Source organism: Lactuca serriola, chromosome 9 (assembly GCF_051521515.1).
Source record: "Lactuca serriola cultivar US96UC23 chromosome 9, Lser_US96UC23_V15, whole genome shotgun sequence".
In the NCBI taxonomy this organism is placed as follows: domain Eukaryota; kingdom Viridiplantae; phylum Streptophyta; class Magnoliopsida; order Asterales; family Asteraceae; genus Lactuca; species Lactuca serriola.
This window is the reverse complement of record NC_136416.1, coordinates 97,251,174-97,269,779: the sequence shown is the minus strand read 5'-3', so window position 1 is coordinate 97,269,779 and position 18,606 is coordinate 97,251,174. Positions and strand designations below refer to the sequence as shown.

Sequence of the window (18,606 nt, the reverse complement as noted above, 5' to 3'; positions counted from 1 at the left end):
TTAATTTGGGTTTTCGGTTGGTTGGAGCGAAATCAGTCTTGATTTCAGTCCTATGGTGTTTTCGGTTTAGGGTGTCCTTGTTCCCTATATTAGTAGACTTATATGGTTGGTTATAGGGCTAGTAGTTTTCGATCATAGCATTGTGAAGGCTCCATTGTACTAGACGATTTCTTGAAAATATAATCGTGTGCATTGGATTGATTTCGCTTCTTCTTCTTGATTTATTTTGCTTTGATTCATCATTTGCTTAGTGATTTCGACTGATCACTAGTTGGCTCATGTTTTAGGACTTACAATTGGTATCAGAGCCAATCTAGTGTTAATTGTGTTCAAGTTCATCAAGATCGAATTTGGTTGTTTTCAATTGATCTAAGCTTTTTTGATCAAAAACTGGTTGAGTTTGTTATTAGAAATTGGTTTTTCATCTACTAGCTATTGTGTTCTTTGTGTTCATCGGTTGGATATTGTTTTCGGTTGGACATTGTTAATTTCTAGAATTTTAATCAATTAAAAAATAAAAATTATCATAAATGGAACCTCACCACAACACCTTACATCAAGAATTAGATTTAACTATGGGAACCACTACAAGAATTCCACGTCTTTTATCAGCTAATGGGTTTCCAGAATGGAAGTACAGGATTGAAAAACACACTAAGATAAAATATTTTAAGATATGGAGAAGCATCCTTAGAGGTCCGGTTAAAATTACCACAACACTGGAAAATAGTACAGTAATTGACAAAGATGTGGAGAATTACACTACTGCGGACTTTGAGAAGATTGAGGAACAAGAAAAGGCGCTTGCAACTTTGACCATGGCATTGTCTCTTGACAATGCTCAAGGATTCAGGGAATATGATTTTGCAAAGGCTCTTTGGGAAGCTTTGATAGAAGTTTATGAGGGAAACGATGAAATGAAACAGAGCAGGTAGGATATGCTTCGTCAAAAGTTCAATATGTTTAACCACATTCTTGGGGACACTCTTGAAGCTCAACTGTATCGATTCATCACTCTTACTACTGAAATGAGTACTGCAGGAATCTCATTACCTCACTCTAAGATAAACAAGAAGCTGTTAAACTCTCTTCCCAAATCATGGTACATGAATGTTTATGCCATTAAGAAGACCAGGGATCTTAATGGCTCTCTCTTGCTGAGACTATGATTATCATCAAGGTCTGTGATTTGGATGATAAGCAACATGAGATAAATCATGTGAATTCCTACTCCACAGCAAACCTGGGAATTTCGTCAAACAATGCTTTTTCATCATTCCTTATTCCACAAACTACACAAACTCATGTTATTCCTCCTATTATGCCTTATCAACATTCTGCTTCCTCAAAAACTCTTGCCATAATTTCAACTCCCAATGAAGCTAAAGAAAACATGGCATTAGCTTCTAGTCTTGTGAATTGTTATAATGCCTTCTTGGCAAGAGACTTACCTCCTCAAATCTCATTTGCAGATCTTGATCAAAATCATCCAGAAGATGTGGAAGAAATGGATATCACCTGGCAAATTGCAATGGTTGTGTTTAGGGCTAAGTAGTTTTCTAAGAAGACAAGAAAGAATAATTGGAGTATGAATGGGGATAAGAAGGTAGGGTTCAGCAGAGGCAAGCTTAGGTGTTTCAATTATCATTGAGGTGTATGTTCATGTGGCTCGCTTAGAAGCTATTCGTATCTTCTTGGCATATGCTTCCTACATGGGGTTTATTGTTTATCAAATGGACGTCAAGACCGCCTTTTTATATGGAGTTGTGTATGTTGATCAACCCCGGGGTTTGTCAATCCAAAATTTCCAAATCATGTCTACAAATTAGATAAGGCTTTGTATGGGTTACATCAGACTCCTAGAGCTTGGTATGCTACCCTGACAAGTCATATGTTGGAGCATGGGCACACAAGAGACATCATGGATCAGACGTTGTTCATAAAGAAAATTGATAAAGACTTGATTATCGTCCAGGTCTATGTGGATTACATCATCTTTGGGTCGACAAGTCCTGTGTTGTGCAAAGAATTTGAAGAATTCATGAAGAAGAGATTTGAAATGAGCTCACTTGGTGAAATGACGATGTTTCTGGGATTACAAGTTCGTCAAGATTCATCTGAAATCATGCTACATCAGGGAAAATATGTGGAGAATATGCTTGATAAGTTCGGGTTCAAAGATTCTAAACCTGCCTCTATACCCATGGCTGAAAGACCCCTACTGGGACCGAATCCAGAAGGAGAAAATTGTAGATCAAACCGAATATTGATCGATGATCGGATCTCTTATGTATTTGACTGCTAGCAAACCAGACATTATGTTCGCTGTCTGTCAATGTGATAGATATCAGGCTAATCCTAAACTCTCTCATATGATTACTGTTAAAAGGATCTTTTGATACCTCAAAGGTAGCCCTAAATTGGGGCTATGGTATCCTAAGACTCCTGAATTTGACCCATATGCTTTCACTGACAGCAATTATGGAGGTTGTGATTTTAACAGGAAATCAACTTCAGGCAGATGTCAGTTTTTGAGGGAGAGATTGGTGTCTTGGCAGTGCAAGAAACATCAAACTGTGTCAACCTCGACAACTGAGGCTGAGTATGTCGTTGTATCAACATTTTGCTCACAGGTTATCAGGATACAACACTAATTGTTGGATTATGGTTTGAACTTTCTTGACACCTCAATATTTTGTGATAATGATGTTGCTATTCAAATTGCTAAAAATTTTGTTCAGTGTTTCAAAACCAAGCACATTGATATTAAAATTCATTTTATCCAAGATTGTTATGAGCGCAAGCTTATTCGTTTGGAGAAGGTCCACACTGATAATAATGTGGCGGACCTGTTTAGCAAACCCTTCAGTAAATCTCGATTTGATGTGCTTGTGGGCTTTATAAAGATGATTCGTTTTGAAGACTAATTTTTTTTTGTTTTGTTTAAATTTGCACATTTTATTTTATTTCACTTTATTTTCATTTCCTTTCTCTCCAATGCACAAATTTAGGGGGAGAAATCAAAATACAAAAAAAAAAGTTATAAAACAAAGATCCAAAAATATGACTTTATAGTTTTTTGTTTGTAGGTGTTATTTGGGAAGTGATATTAAGTATGAGTGATAAAAGGCAGTCTAAACAAGTGTAAGGTACTGAAGCTGTAACGCTCTAAAAAATTCAACCAATTTAAACTTTTCAAAAACAACCCAGTTTCATTAAGTTATTACAAAAATGTTTTCAATACAATTATTATCAGATTCTTCCCAGAACCACATCATAAAACATAATCATGAGGAGCGGTGCGATCACGCCTTTGCCTTGCCACGGTCTCCAGAAGAACCTGAAAAACATTAAACCACAACTGTAAGCCCGAAAGCTTAGTGAGATACCCCCAAAATAAAAACCACATATACCATACACGCACAACATGCTATATCATAATAGAACACAGAACAGCCATGCACTTCGGGTCTACTGTGTGACTAGTCCGCTGCACCGGCCTTCAGTCCACCTGGTCCACCCTCTGAGTCCAGCCACATACATCGAGTCTACAGTCTGATTGGTCTGCCCGCACTAGGCCTTCAATCCACCTGGTCCACTCTCAGAGTCTATAGTATGACTGGTCTGCCCGCACTGGGCCTTCAATCGGCCTGGTCCACTCTCCGAGCCTCGGCACGTTTGGTCCGCCCTCTTGAGGCCTACAGCCTATCCGGACCGCTCGTTGGGCCTTCGGGATAACCGGTCCACCCTGGGTATGTTGGCCTACAGCACAAAGCAGGACCCGCCTCAACCCAACCCCAGTCCAACAACCATGTGCACATAAACATTCAATCATATAACAATTCACATCCAATCAAACCGATCAAGCAGATCACATAGCATAACATCATCCTAACCAGGATACCGACCTAACCGGTCACTAGCATAGCATCATGCTATATACCAGGATACCGACCTTAGCCAGGTTTCTAACATATACCATCCTAACTACCAAGATGCAAACCTAGCAAAACAATAACATAACAACAATACCGCATCACAATCCGATAAAGGGCTGGCCTTGGTGCCGTAGACCCTGTCGATATAGTGAGGATAACTCACCTCGCAAGTGCCGACTGAAAAGATAAGACCAAGATGCTCCGACCACTAACACGATCTCCACCACTAGCCGAAACCAACACTGAACTCAAAACAAAAGCCAACAATTACCAAAATGCCCCTGGAAGTCAACTGGTCAACCCTTGGTCAAAGTCAATCTCCTGACTGACTCTACTCGCCGAGTCAACCCGATGACTCGTCGAGTCCCCATGCTCAGAACTTCCCCAATCCGCGACTCAACTCGCCGAGTCACCTTGAGACTCGTCGAGTCCCACAACTCTGAGTCCCCTCGCACTCAACTCACCGAGTCCTCCCTTGACTCGCCGATTCATGGCTCAACCAGAAGAAGGTTAGGACCTCACGACCAGACTCGTCGAGTCCAAGAACAGACTCACCATGTCCAAGGATATCTTCAACCAACTCGCCGAGTTGTTCTTCCAACTCGCCGAGTTCCTGCCCATCTTCAAGCAACTCGCCGAGTACACCCATGTGACTCGTCGAGTGCCACTAGCTCATAACCCATACAGAGGCTTTCCAAGCCATGCAGGGTCTCAAATCCGTAGATCTACTCTTACACAAGCCATCCATCACGTAAAGTGGTAAACTTTACGTGAATCCAAGTAGATCTAAGCATTTTACACTCTAGGGTTTGGGTTTGGGACAAAAGGGCTTCATCACCATTCTTGAGGAGGACCTTTACAACAAATAGGATCATTACCAGCTTGGATCTGAAGTTTCAACTTCAGATCTAGCTTCTAAACTTGCAATTGAATTCACCCAAGCCATAATCCCCAAAATAGCAACTAAGAACAAATCAAGAAGAAGGAAACTCAAGGTAACAGATTGTTACCTCAGAAATGATCCAAAGGAGGAGTAGATCCCTGATCTACAATAATATCCAGATGCTAGTCTCTTAATCTTCAACCTTCTTCTTCTCAAGTTCTCTTCCCAAGCTCTAATTCTTCATCAATGGAGGTTATACACGATTCTAGGGTTTCTGGACTTCAAGAGAGGGTGAAGAGGCTGGGGAGAGGTTATAATGTCCTTTAAATAGGGCTCATCCTCCGAAATTAGGGTTTTCTCCACTCAGCACCAACTCACCGAGTCCAGCCGACGACTCGCCGAGTTGGCCACTTAACACGCGACCAGAGTCGCGATCCTACTCGTCGAGTTTCCCTTTCACATTTACACTTTGAAGACTGAACTTGCACTCCTAAACTCGGGATGTTACAATTCTCGCCCACTTAAATTAGACTTCGTCCTCAAAGCCTGCAGCAACACAACTCCAGAATTACTCTCGCAATGCACCTCCTGGCATTAACCAGACCAGGTTCCTCAAAACACAACCACCGAAACCCAACTCTTCCCCTGCGGTGTTCTGACCACCGCCTCAAGCCGGCCACTGGCCTCATCCTCAGATAACCACACTTATCAACCGAGTACCACTCCATGATACTTCACTCGCTCCAAATCACAAAAATCACTTGACCCATACGAGTTAGAAATAACCCTGAACCACCGGAATCCTGATCTGAGCCCAACTTTATCCACTCCACGTTGACAGGATGACACATCCTTCAGCTTCAGCGCAACTCCCATGAGTTCTCCTCCGCAATCACATACACATGTTGAACTGGCTCTAGCATCCTCGGGTAGGGAAGACCCGACACACTGACGACACCTCCAAACATCCCCCAGGATGAATTACTACTACATACACAATTCCTTGATTAAAATCAAGCTGGGAATCCAAGACTCCATCCCTTCATCCCTTCCAAGCCTCTTGGCTCTACTCCCTCGGAATTCCTTCCGTGACCTCAGCATACATCCAATCCGGATGTGATTCCATACCGCTGCCGCAACACGCTGCTCAATGACCATAATTGGAACACCCCAATCATAACTCCGCACTACTGCTTTCACTTCTGTGAACTTAGACTCCCTCTCGAAGCTACATTCTTTTCCCTTTCCTTACCAAGGAAAACCACTTGGCTGCCTTGACACTACCACAAGTGCCACGGTGCTCACCCAATACTACACCATTTCCTTATAGTATAACCGTTATCCCATGCACAACACATACTCTAAATCCGCTCGCAAGGACTCTCGAGTCCATGCACTACCTCCACTAATCATTATCGATATTCGAGGCCAGACCTTCTGATGCTATCACATCGCGACATACTCATCCCATATCCTCATGCAGATCTATCAACACATGCAGAGTCTTCAGCATGATTGGACCGCCTTACCAGGCCTTCAGCCCATCTGGACCACTCTCAGAACCTTCAACATGTCTGGACCGCCCTTCAGGGCCTTCAACCTGTCTGGACCGTTCTCTGAGCCTTCGACCTGACTGGTACACCCACCGGCCTTCAGTCTATCCGGACCGCTCAACTAGCATTCATCATCCCGCGTTATCCCTCCAGAAAACTCTCCCATGCATACTGTTCTAGCCCTCTAGGGGTTCCGAACTCTATCTTCACCCTACATACTGATATTGCCATATTTATACTTATTTTTAGGCAGTATTTAAGTACACTTTTATTAATAAATTGATAATATGTTTAGAATAATGATACTTATGAGTTTAAATTGTTATTTTCAGTCAATACAAAGGATTTTCGAAGAGAGGGACCAAAGGTGACAAAATGGGGAACATGGGAGGCTTGGAAGACAAGAAAATAATAAATTCACGATAAGAGCTAAATTCACGACGTGGCGATGAAGCCCACGACGTGGCACGGGTATTCCAGAAGATAAACATCGCGACGCGGAGGATTTCCTTGAAGGATACGGATTGCTTGAAGCCCACGACATGGCGCAACCTGGCCACGACGTGGCGCGGGTTTTTGAGGATTATATAAGTCCTCCTGATTATTACGAAAAGGGAGACTTTTGGCAGAAGAAAAAGAGTTCCAGGAGACGAATAAGAACGAAAGAGAGGTTCTGGGAGAGGGTTTTCAACACCAAAAGAAGTAACGGTTTATTTTTAGAACATGTCTTTTATTAGTTTTAGCTGTGTTAGTTTAATTACTATGATGAGCAGCTGAATCTGGCTACTCTTGTTTAGCTAGATGAAGCTTTAAACTTATAAATAGTTATATGATTATGGATTGAGCTTAGTTGGTAAAAATTTGCTTGTGTTTGATTTGTATAACCTAGCATGTTAATATTTGTTTATCTAATTGCTTAATTGCATGTTCTGTGTAGCTTAGTGACCATTAAACTGCATGAACCTGTTTACCTAATAATGTAGTGAACATTGAATTGTTAGAGCTAGGATTAACCAATCTTAGTTAGTAATTAGAATAAATAAAGTTTAGCTGTGCTAGAGAACGTGAATTGTGATCATAATTGCGTTTATACAACAAATCTTACATAGCATATTTACATCTATAATTAGTTATGTGTTTAATTATGTGTGAACATACATGGTTTGACATGAATTAGTTAAGTATTGGTAAGATAGAACTAAATTACTAATATAATTAAAAACCAACTTAGTAATCCGTAATCGTTAGCTAGTCATAAGGGAGAAGTGGATTCAAACTAAACAAGAGTGTGTTTTTATTTATTGAATTTGATTTAAGTTCATCTGATCTTGTAAAACCAGATAAAACCCCTTATTAAACTTGTTAAATAAATTAGGTTAATTTAATAGTAAGTAAATTAATTAGAACACCGTTCCCTATGATCGACACCCGACTTACCTAAGCTATACTGTAATCTGACTAGGTACACTGCCTATAAGTGCATAGATAGTTAAGTTTGTTAGGTTATAAATATTAAAATTAGTGGTACTTTTGTGCACATCAAGTTTTTGGCGCCGTTTTCGGGGAACGGCTTAGTTTTTAGCTTATTTATTTGCATTAAATTAATCGATCCTTCTTGTGGAGTCAAAGCCACAAAAAGTTAATTTTTTAGCAAAATAAAAATTTTCTGTTAATCACAGAGTCCACGATGTGGCCACATACTTGCCACGACGTGGACAGACAAAATTTTTTAAAATTTTAGTTTGTAGTTAGTTTTTCTTATTTTAGTTCAGTTTTACGTTTTAGTTTAGCAAGTTGTAGGAGTTCATGACCAGAAGCTCAAACACACACTTGGTGCCACCACTGGAAGACCCCGAGTCTGCACTTCACAAGAAAAAGACGCCCTTGCAAAAATTAAAGTCAGCCTTTTCTAAGAAGTCGGGAAAGAAGACAGGAGAGTCAAGTTCATCAGCGAAGCACAAGGGCAATCTTGAGCATTTGGATCATACACCCGTGCAAACCGAGTCCGAATACGATACCGAGCCAGAATTTGAAGAACACACAAGTGAACCCGAGAACGAGCCAAGGAACGAGATGGCAGCAATTGAAGAAATGTCCATGGGAGCATATAAGAAGCGGATCCGAGAAGATATGGGTCCTGGTTTAGTCCAACCCGCAATTCCTGCCACTGCCACATTCGAGCTGAAGGGACACATATTGACAGCACTGAAGGACATCCCATTTTTCGGGAAGGATCATGAGGATGCTTTTAAGCATCTAGACGAAGTCAACGACATTGCGGATTACTTCAATGTCCCAAATGTCACCAGAAATACAATCTTGCTTAGGATGCTTCCCATCACTTTCAAAGGAGCTGCTAAGGAGTGGTTAAAAGCACTCCCACCGGGTACAATCACCACTTGGGCTCAAATGCGTGAGTAATTCCTGGACCAGTTCTACCCGCCATCCAAGATAGCCAAACTCAAGAAGGCGATAGCCAATTTTGAGCAACAACCGGGGGAGTCACTATACGAAGCATGGGAGCGGTACAAGGGCTTACTCAGAAATTGCCCGCAACATGACCTAAATGTGCAGCAAGAGATGTCAATCTTTTATGATGGGGTCAATGTGATGACAAGACAACTCCTTGATTCTCAAGGACCGTTGACAAAGAAAAATCCAAGGGAGGTCAAGGAGCTAATTGAAGAATTCGCGAAACACTCCCACGAATACAATAACCCGAGGCAAGACGGAAGCAAAGGCGGTGGAGGGGCCCAAACGGAAGAAATTGCAGCTGTCATGGCCATGCTAAATAACATGGATCGCCGGATAACACAAATGGACCAGTCGATACATGCCATAAGAGTGGGGTGCGAGCGATGCAGTGGTCCACACTTGACCAAGGACTGCAATGTGGATGAGTTTGGGAACAGAAAAGCTCAAGTGTGCTACACTAGTGGGGATAAGTTTGATGACGACTGGAGGAAACCGAAGAAGGAGTGGCTGCCATATGAAGAGTATAAGAAGTAAAAAGAAGAGAAGTATAGGCAGACAGGTCGAGGCTTTTACCAAAAGGAGCAGCCACCAATCGAGAAGAAACCCGACCTAGAGACCATTTTGATGAAGTTTATGGAGGCTTCAGAAAAGAGACATGATGCCACGGATTCCGCTATCATGGAACAACAAACATTGATAAAGAACCAGCAAGCCTCCATCCATAACCTTGAAGTACAATTTGGTCAACTAGCCACTTTAGTTCATGAAAAATTGTCCCCAAAGAATCCCGAAGTAAAAGCCCAATCTCACGTGATGGCCATCGATACTGAAGAAGATACAATATCTGAGTTCCTGGAGGCGTTGGAAGAAGAACCGCAGCAGCCCAAGAAATCAAGGATCGAAAATGGAGAAAATGCTAAACCAGGCTCGCCACGACGTGGCACTCCTCTGGCCACGACGTGGCGCAAGTCTGAGCAAAAATCTTTTGAGCCTATTCCAGATTATCATCCACCTATGCCATTTCCCACCCGCACAGCACTTAGTCAACTGGAGAAGGAACATTTAGAGTTTGTGAAGCATGTAAAAGGGATTCCAATTAATACTCCCTTTGTTGAGACCTTATCCAAAGCTCCCGAGAACCAGAAATTACTGCAAGACTTGATAGATACGCGAAGGCAATTAAAGAAGCAGTCTACAGTGATTCTAAGTGAGCAAACTTCAAAAGCTATGTTGGGAGAAACACCAGAAAAGATGGGGGATCCTGGACGCCTCACTCTTCCATGCGAGTTTGGGAATAAAATGAAGGTTAATGCTTTAGCCGATTCCGGGGCTAGCATTAATCTAATGCCTTTTTCATTTTATCAAAAATTGGAGATTCAGAAGATGAAGGCTACAAAAATGAAAATTCACATGGCGAACCATTCGGTGACACAACCCCGAGGCATAGTGGAGGATATTTTGGTGAAAATTGGAAAATTTATTTTTCCAATAGACTTTGTAGTCTTGGACATGAAAGAAGATCCGGATGTTCCGATAATCCTTGGTCGGCCATTGCTTCACACTGCTGGTGCCCTTGTTGATATCCGCGAGTCCAAGCTAACTTTGAGGGTTGGGGATGAACAAGAAGTCTTCGGGATAAGAGATGAATTTCAAGAAGATAAAGAAGAGGTGTTCACGATTAATGAGGAGAATGAACTAGAAGAGCTGGAAAAGCTTATGGAAGAAGAGATAAAGGCAGTTCATCAAGTCAAGAGGACAAAACCAAGGGCATCTGTTCCGTATTTGATTGAAGTCATAGCTTACAAGAGCCCACCTTCTTAGGTGAGCAAAGAGGACGAGGAAATGACAAGTGATGAAGACGAAGTCACTTCAAAAGTAACAATGCCGGTGATGAAAGAAGAGGAGAATGCTATGGAGTGCAAGGAACAAACAAAGGGCACAAAACGCAAGCATGAAGAAGATGGAAAAGCTAAAAAGGAAAATTCAAAGAAGGTGTATAAAAGAAGAGTTCAAGCTTATAAACGGTGGTTCAAGGAACAAAAGATCTTGGTGGTAGACTCTTCCAAAGATTCAACGTAGAAGGCACGGAGTCCAGCTCAAGACTCCAAGAAAAAGAAGCGCTTCTCGGGAGGCAACCCGAGTTTGGTTTGCATTTTCTTTTTAAATTTTTCTTTTCTTTTCTTTATTTTTAATTAGGAAAGACATCAATTCATCATCTAAAACCGGTAATAAGTAGAGAATTAGCTGTAGGGAACTTTAAATAATGAATGATATGCAAAGAAATTAGTTAATATGATAAATATTATTAAAATTTTGCATCTGGCAGTTTCCACGACGTGGGCATAGCCCAGCCACGTCGTGGGTTAAAATAGAATGCGCGATCTTAAAAAAAATTAAGGTCCACGACGTGGGCATAGCCCGCCACGTCGTGGCCTTTAAAAATCAGGGGGGGACCAATTGCTTAAAACCCTTTGACCGAGAAACCTTATCCCCCACTTGGAGACTGCCGCACTCACGGGAACATCACAACCACACTGCCGATTTCTTATTATACTTCCAATTTCCTTGCAAGATATTGCTAATTAATCCATTTGGTATGTGTTTTATTCATTATTTTGTAATTATTTCTTCCAATTTCAAGTTTTCGTGATTAGGGTTTGAATGATTCACGAAATTGGTTGAATCTAGTGTCTGATTTTAGATTGCATGTCATTTAAACGTCCATAGGAACACACCCCAAGCACTATTTTTGTTGAAATCGCTTGTAAAAAAGACCGATTCAGAAACCGTGTTCGATGCGGCCCACGACGTGGCATAGCCTGGCCACGTCGTGACTTCTGGCAGACCAATTTTATATGTTTTAATGTGTTATTTGTTTGCTGCTTTGGTTTGCTTTTGTTTGCAGAAATGGGACCACGACGAGCGGTTCAGCAGGAAGAGGACCCGATAGATGTAGCAAGCATACATCCTCTATACCAGTTTCCTCAAAACATTCCCCGACCGTTGCTAACAACCTACGAGAATCGGCTTGGATGGTTATACAATAGGGAGTTTGCAATAGCCCCAATTATTGATTGGGGATGGCTTGGTAGAGTGGGAATGGTAGTGGAGCTGGAACGTTATTGGTCAAAAACTTATGTTGGAGATCAATTTTCGTTCACTTGTCACGGGTGGAGGAATTTATTCGCCATTCAAGAACCCATGTACCGGGAATTGTCGGCAGAATTTTTCTCTACCGTATGTTTCGAAGAGCGCACCCTTGATGTCACCTACAATAGGGCACTCGTGTTTCGTTTGGGTGGTGTATATCGTGAGTGTAGTCTTCGGGAGTTTGCTTGGCGTATGGGGCTCTATACGGAAGTGGAGACGCAATCTCCGTTTTTTATCCCTTTCTTGCTTGGATGTGTGCGGGATTTTGCTCTGGGTACTTTGGATGTGCAGTTTTGGCGGGGCATTTCTAACCATGAGTACAACACTCGTGACTCGAGTGAGTCAAAAATTCGGAATCCTGTTTTCCGATTTTTGCACCGCCTTATCAAGTTTTCAATCAATCACAAGCATCATGGTGATAAGGTCCCCATCCAGAATCTATTTTATTTATGGACACTTATTACCCCGGGGGTTCGCTGTGATTTGCCTTATATGTTGGCAAGGTTTATGGGAAAGAAAGCGGCCAATTCTAGGCCTGGGAGCCCGATTACTGGGGGGCATTTGGTTACTCGCCTGGCTAGGTCATATCATATTTTGACCCATGACTTTGTGAGGAATCTTACTCGATTCCCGGACACAGACTTGACCATTCAAGTCTTGGGTGTGATGCGAGCGGTGGTGAATATCGGGGGTCGTTTTGTTATACCACCGATCGATGATGAGCAGGAGGAGGTGCAACCGGGACAGCAACTACCAGCCAGGCCGAGGCGTCGGAATGTGCAGGCTAGAGGTGAGGTCAAACGAGAGCGTGCTGCTTCGCAGTATGTGCAGGGAGTGCCCACCGACCCTTTTCAGAGTCGGGTGGGAACGTATTTGGATAATCTACGAGGTCATGCCATTTACCATACCCAGCTTACTGAAGGTATTTATTCACATTTGGGTGTGACCCGACCACCTTCTATGCCACCACAGTATCCCTATTTTCCGACATGGGAGGAGCTATGGCGTTCGCAAAATGATGGGGCAGGGCCAAGTGGAGCACAAGATCAAGATGATGATTGATTTTATTTCTTTTGTTTTGTTTTTGAGTAGTTTTTTTTTATGTTAACTTTGGTGTGTGATGTAAAACTTTATCAAGACTATTATGTTACTTTTTGTTTCTTTTGGGTTGATCTAATTTTTCAGATTAGCGTTGGAATTCTAAGGAGCATAGAAGGTTAACTTTCGAGTCATGTTTGTCTAGTCAAGGAAGCTTAGAGTCGTGAGTCGGAACCCACAATTCAAGATAAGTGTGGGGTATATTAGGAGAGAGGTTATAGTTGGGAAATATATTTGCATAGAAGCGTCGGGAACCAGTTAGCCATTGGTCAAAGCTGCTAGAGTAAATAAAGCAAACAAGTCATTTTCTGCTGATGCCCAGTTTCCACGACGTGGACTCCTTGTGCCACGTCGTGGCACTCTTAGAGTTTGTAGTAGTTTAGCTTTTTGGTGTTCGCGGTTTCAACCTATGCCACGACGTGATCCAGTTTATCATTGCCACATTTTTTCCTTACAAATACACACTTTGACGAATTGAAGTTTCGAGTCCGGTTCGTGGTTTATTTACGTATTCAACCAGTTCTAAACCGAGTTTCTATTTTTGGAAGTCCAATTGTACATTGTCCACGCTTTTGGAGATGCTCACGCCACTATCCCAGGGGAGTCTGTTCCTTTTTCTCCCTTTTCTTTAATTTTAATTTGTTTTTATACATACAATGAGGGCATTGTATGAAATAAGTGTGGGGTAGGGATAGAAAAAGTAAATTGCTAGAAAATTTTGAAAATTCAAATTTTTATTAATTGAATCTAGTAATAATAATTTGAGCTATAATTGCTAGTATTATGCAGGATGATCCGATGAAAGTTCAAATGTTTAGTTGAGCCAATACATGTCATAGTGCATTTGTGGCCTCCCTTATTTTAGTGAAATCATGGAACAAAAACATAACCCCGCTTGGTTTGAGGGATGCAATATGTTTAGCAGCATAAACCTGAAATGTATCCAGGAAAATTATTATCGTTAGCCAATAAAGGTTGAGGTTGAGCGCCTCTGCTTAAGCATGTAGGTTTTGAGTGAAAAAAAAAAAGTGAGGTACATGTACAAAAAAAAAAGAGAGAGAATTACGAAAAAAGAAAAAGTGTGAAGAATTTTGGAGCAAATAAAGTGAAGATCAAAAGATCAAAATTCTGAAGAAATCCAAAAAGTTGAAGATACCAGAAATCAAATCAACAAAGGTGGTGAATTCAAAGAGATCAAAGAACAAATGTCAAAGAATTGAAGAATTCCAAAAGAGCTCCATAGTGGTATCGAAAAATTGTAATTCTAGTTTATGTATGCTTAGGTTGCTCAACTAAAAATACCTTGAGGTTAAGAAGTTTTCTGAGGATGAATTCGGAGGGTTGCATAAAATGAGCATTGTTCGGAAAAAGTGGGCGAGTGTTTATGAACATTGTGAGTATTTAAAGTATGGGGGTACTTTAGGAGAATTTTAGACACAAATGCATGCATTGAGGTTTTGGCATAATGGCTGAACTAGAGTCGGATTGTTCAGTGTAGTGTTAGTAATTAAGAATTAAGTTTAAATTTGCTTGAGGGCAAGCAAAGCCTAAGTGTGGGGTATTTTGATATTGTCATATTTATACTTATTTTTAGGCAGTATTTAAGTACATTTTTATTAATAAATTGATAATATGTTTAGAATAATGATACGTATGAGTTTAAATTGTTATTTTCAGTCAATACAAAGGATTTTCGAAGAGAGGGACCAAACGTGACAAAATGGGGAACATGGGAGGCTTGGAAGACAAGAAAATAATAAATTCACGATAAGAGCTAAATTCACGACGTGGCGATGAAGCCCACGACGTGGCACGGGTGTTCCAGAAGATAAACATCGCGACGCGGAGGATTTCCTTGAAGGATACGGATTGCTTGAAGCCCACGACGTGGCGCAACCTGGCCACGACGTGGCGTGGGTTTTTGAGGATTATATAAGTCCTCCTGATTATTACGAAAAGGGAGACTTTTGGCAGAAGAAAAAGAGTTCCAGGAGACGAATAAGAACGAAAGAGAGGTTCTGGAAGAGGGTTTTCAACACCAAAAGAAGTAACGGTTTATTTTTAGAACATGTCTTTTATTAGTTTTAGCTGTGTTAGTTTAATTACTATGATGAGCAGCTGAATCTAGCTACTCTTGTTTAGCTAGATGAAGCTTTAAACTTATAAATAGTTATATGATTATGGATTGAGCTTAGTTGGTAAAAATTTACTTGTGTTTGATTTGTATAACCTAGCATGTTAATATTTGTTTATCTAATTGCTTAATTGCATGTTCTGTGTAGCTTAGTGACCATTAAACTGCATGAACCTGTTTACCTAATAATGTAGTGAACATTGAATTGTTAGAGCTAGGATTGACCAATCTTAGTTAGTAATTAGAATAAATAAAGTTTAGTTGTGCTAGAGAACGTGAATTGTGATCATAATTGCGTTTATACAACAAATCTTGCATAGCATATTTACATCTATAATTAGTTCTGTGTTTAATTATGTGTGAACATACATGGTTTGACATGAATTAGTTAAGTATTGGTAAGATAGAACTAAATTACTAATATAATTAAAAACCAACTTAGTAATCCGTAATCGTTAGCTAGTCATAAGGGAGAAGTGGATTCAAACTAAACAAGAGTGTGTTTTTATTTATTGAATTTGATTTAAGTTCATCTGATCTTGTAAAACCAGATAAACCCCCTTATTAAACTTTTTAAATAAATTAGGTTAATTTAATAGTAAGTAAATTAATTAGAACACCGTTCCCTGTGATCGACACCCAACTTACCTAAGCTATATTGTAATCTGACTAGGTACACTGCCTATAAGTGCATAGATAGTTAAGTTTGTTAGGTTATAAATATTAAAATTAGTGGGTACTTTTGTGCACATCACATACTCAAACCCGACCTGATCCCAGGCCTTCCACAATCAATCACCCTTGGTCTGCATCCCGCCCCGCCTGTCTGACACTGGCTCATACCAGCCTATGCTCAGCTGACAGAACCACTGTTGAATCCCAACAGCTAAACAACCTCTCATGCTTATCGATCTTCCGGAAAATTCTCCAATTCTCCCCCACTTAGAGCACTAACTATCAACCACCGGTCGCCATCACCGACCTCCCACGACAACCCTACACAACACAAACCCTTACACAGGAACTGATTACCACCAGAACAAGCAATCTTCATAAATTTACATAACAACACTGATCATCCCGGGCTCGAAAGAAACCCGATCTTCAGCTAACCACTCCTCAGACTGTAGATGCTACCCGACATTCAAACCAAAAGCCAGATTCCCACTAATAATCCTAATGAATGTTAACCAACGAAATTCCAACACCAAACCCATAACCATACCACAACCCTCAAGGAACAACGAATACAATACCAAAAATCACACAGCGAGATTAGCAAGTAAACAATACTCCATAATAATCACCAAATAACAAGACATCAAGAAAGAAACATACCTGCAGTTGCATCCGGCACTACTCTGACCTCCTCCGCTGTAAGCTGAAAAGCACGACCCGAAGCCCTTGGGGGATCCGCTCCACCCTGACCTCCACCCGTAATCCTCAAAGTGGTCGGTGCTGGAGCCTGCACCGGTCCTGCAGCAAGATGTGGACAGTTGACCCTCAAGTTTCCAACCTGATGGCGATGATAACAAATCCTCAAATTCCGAACCGGGGCTGTCTGCCAACAATCCCTCGCATAGTGCCCCTCCTTTCCACACTTGCAGCATGCACCACTGGACCTACAAACTCCGGTGTGACCCTTCCCACACTTCTCACAAGTGTGGCTGCTCTGATCTCCCAATCTAGAATCAACGGTCTTGGACCGTTTCGGCTCCGGCTGCGACTGCACTGGAGCCTGCCTTTGCTCTCATAACTGCAACTCAATCTCCAACTCACACCACCTGGCGGCCTCCTGCAACTCCAACAAGGTCTCGCACCTATGCGTAGACACAAATTTCCTGATATCCCTCTTGAGCATACTCAGATATCGGGACATCTGAGCCTGCTCCGAAGCGAACTCAGGGCAAAACATCGCCCTCTTAGTGAACATCCTGGTGATCTCCATCACAGACTCCGAATCCTGCTTCAGCTCCAGGAACTCCTGAGCCAACCTCTCTCTCTCTCAACCCGCGGAACATAATAAGTGCTAAACATCTCCCGAAACTGATCCGAAGAAACCGCAGCCCTTTGCGCATCCAAATATGACCCCGTTGTCAATCTCCACCAATCCTTCGCCCCGAGCCTCAATAGGTTCAAAGCACACCTCACCCTCTGATCAGCAGGACATGAACACGTGAAGAAACACCCCTCCACGTCCGACAACCATCTTATAGCAACAATTGGGTCCTGAACTCCATCGAAGGTAAGGGGATTCGTATTATCGAAGTCCCGATACTGAAAACCTCAACCGGCTCCTCCCCCTGCCGCTGCTACAGCCGCTGTAGCCGCCGCGGCAGCCATCTCTGTGAGAGCCGCATAGCGCTCATCAAAATACTCAACCATGGCGGTCTTGATCGACCCAAACAGCTCCGGCAACTCGGTCCGGAACAGCGCAGCAACCTCATCATGCAGGATCTCACGAATCCTAGCATCCAACTCGCCTGTGCTCATCTGACCAATAACCTTGGGCGGTACTGACCCACCCTGACCGCCCTCTCCTGCTCCCGATCCTGACCCAGATCCGCTCCCAGCATGCCTCGTAACCACCATACTGAAAAAACACCGCCAAATCTCATATACTTCCCACAAATCTGGGAACCAACCCCCAACCCAACCCTAGAGGTCATGGTTTCTTTGATACGCGTATGGGTCCTGTGCTTTCAGTAGTACGGGCCCATACTACCTTCCACACCTACCCATATTTGTATCAAGTATTACCACAACACCCTAGTGAAAAACATACATAACAAGCACTCAACCCTCACTCCTAGAGGAACACCAGAAATCTCCCACAGAGGAACCCTAGGCTAGCAGGCATCATAAATCAGGCAACATTATCATGAAATCCTGAAGATCCCTAGCCTAGTACTAGCATGCTGTTCTATTAAAGCTCAAAAACAATATCATGTATGGTATTTTGGGGTTACTTACTGGCTCCGGCTGATCTCTGCGTCCTCCTTTACTCATTCTGAAAACCATTTTAAATTCTCTTTTGAAAACTCTCCTTGGTTTGAGACTGGATTCACACGAATGTTCCTCCAATTCACTCAAACCAAGGCTCTGATACGAACTTGTAACACTCTAAAAAATTCAACCAATTTCAAAAACAACCCAGTTTCATTAAGTTATTACAAAAAGCTTTTCAATACAATTATTATCAGAGTCTTCCCAGAACCACATCATAAAACATAATCATGAGGAGCGGTACGATCACACCTTTGCCTTGCCACAGTCTCCTAAAGAACCTGAAAAACATTAAACCACAACTGTAAGCCCGAAAGCTTAGTGAGATACCATCAAAATACCAACCACATATACCATACACACACAACA

At 41.8% G+C, this 18,606-nt stretch overlaps 1 non-coding gene across 1 annotated transcript; it reads right to left on the bottom strand.

Annotated features, from left to right (window-relative positions):
• Positions 1–8,831: 8,831 nt before the first annotated feature.
• On the bottom strand, positions 8,832–8,938 carry LOC145077448 (small nucleolar RNA R71). The gene has a single exon (XR_013693192.1). It is a non-coding gene; the product is annotated as a small nucleolar RNA R71 (small nucleolar RNA).
• Between the last annotated feature and the right edge of the window lie 9,668 nt (positions 8,939–18,606).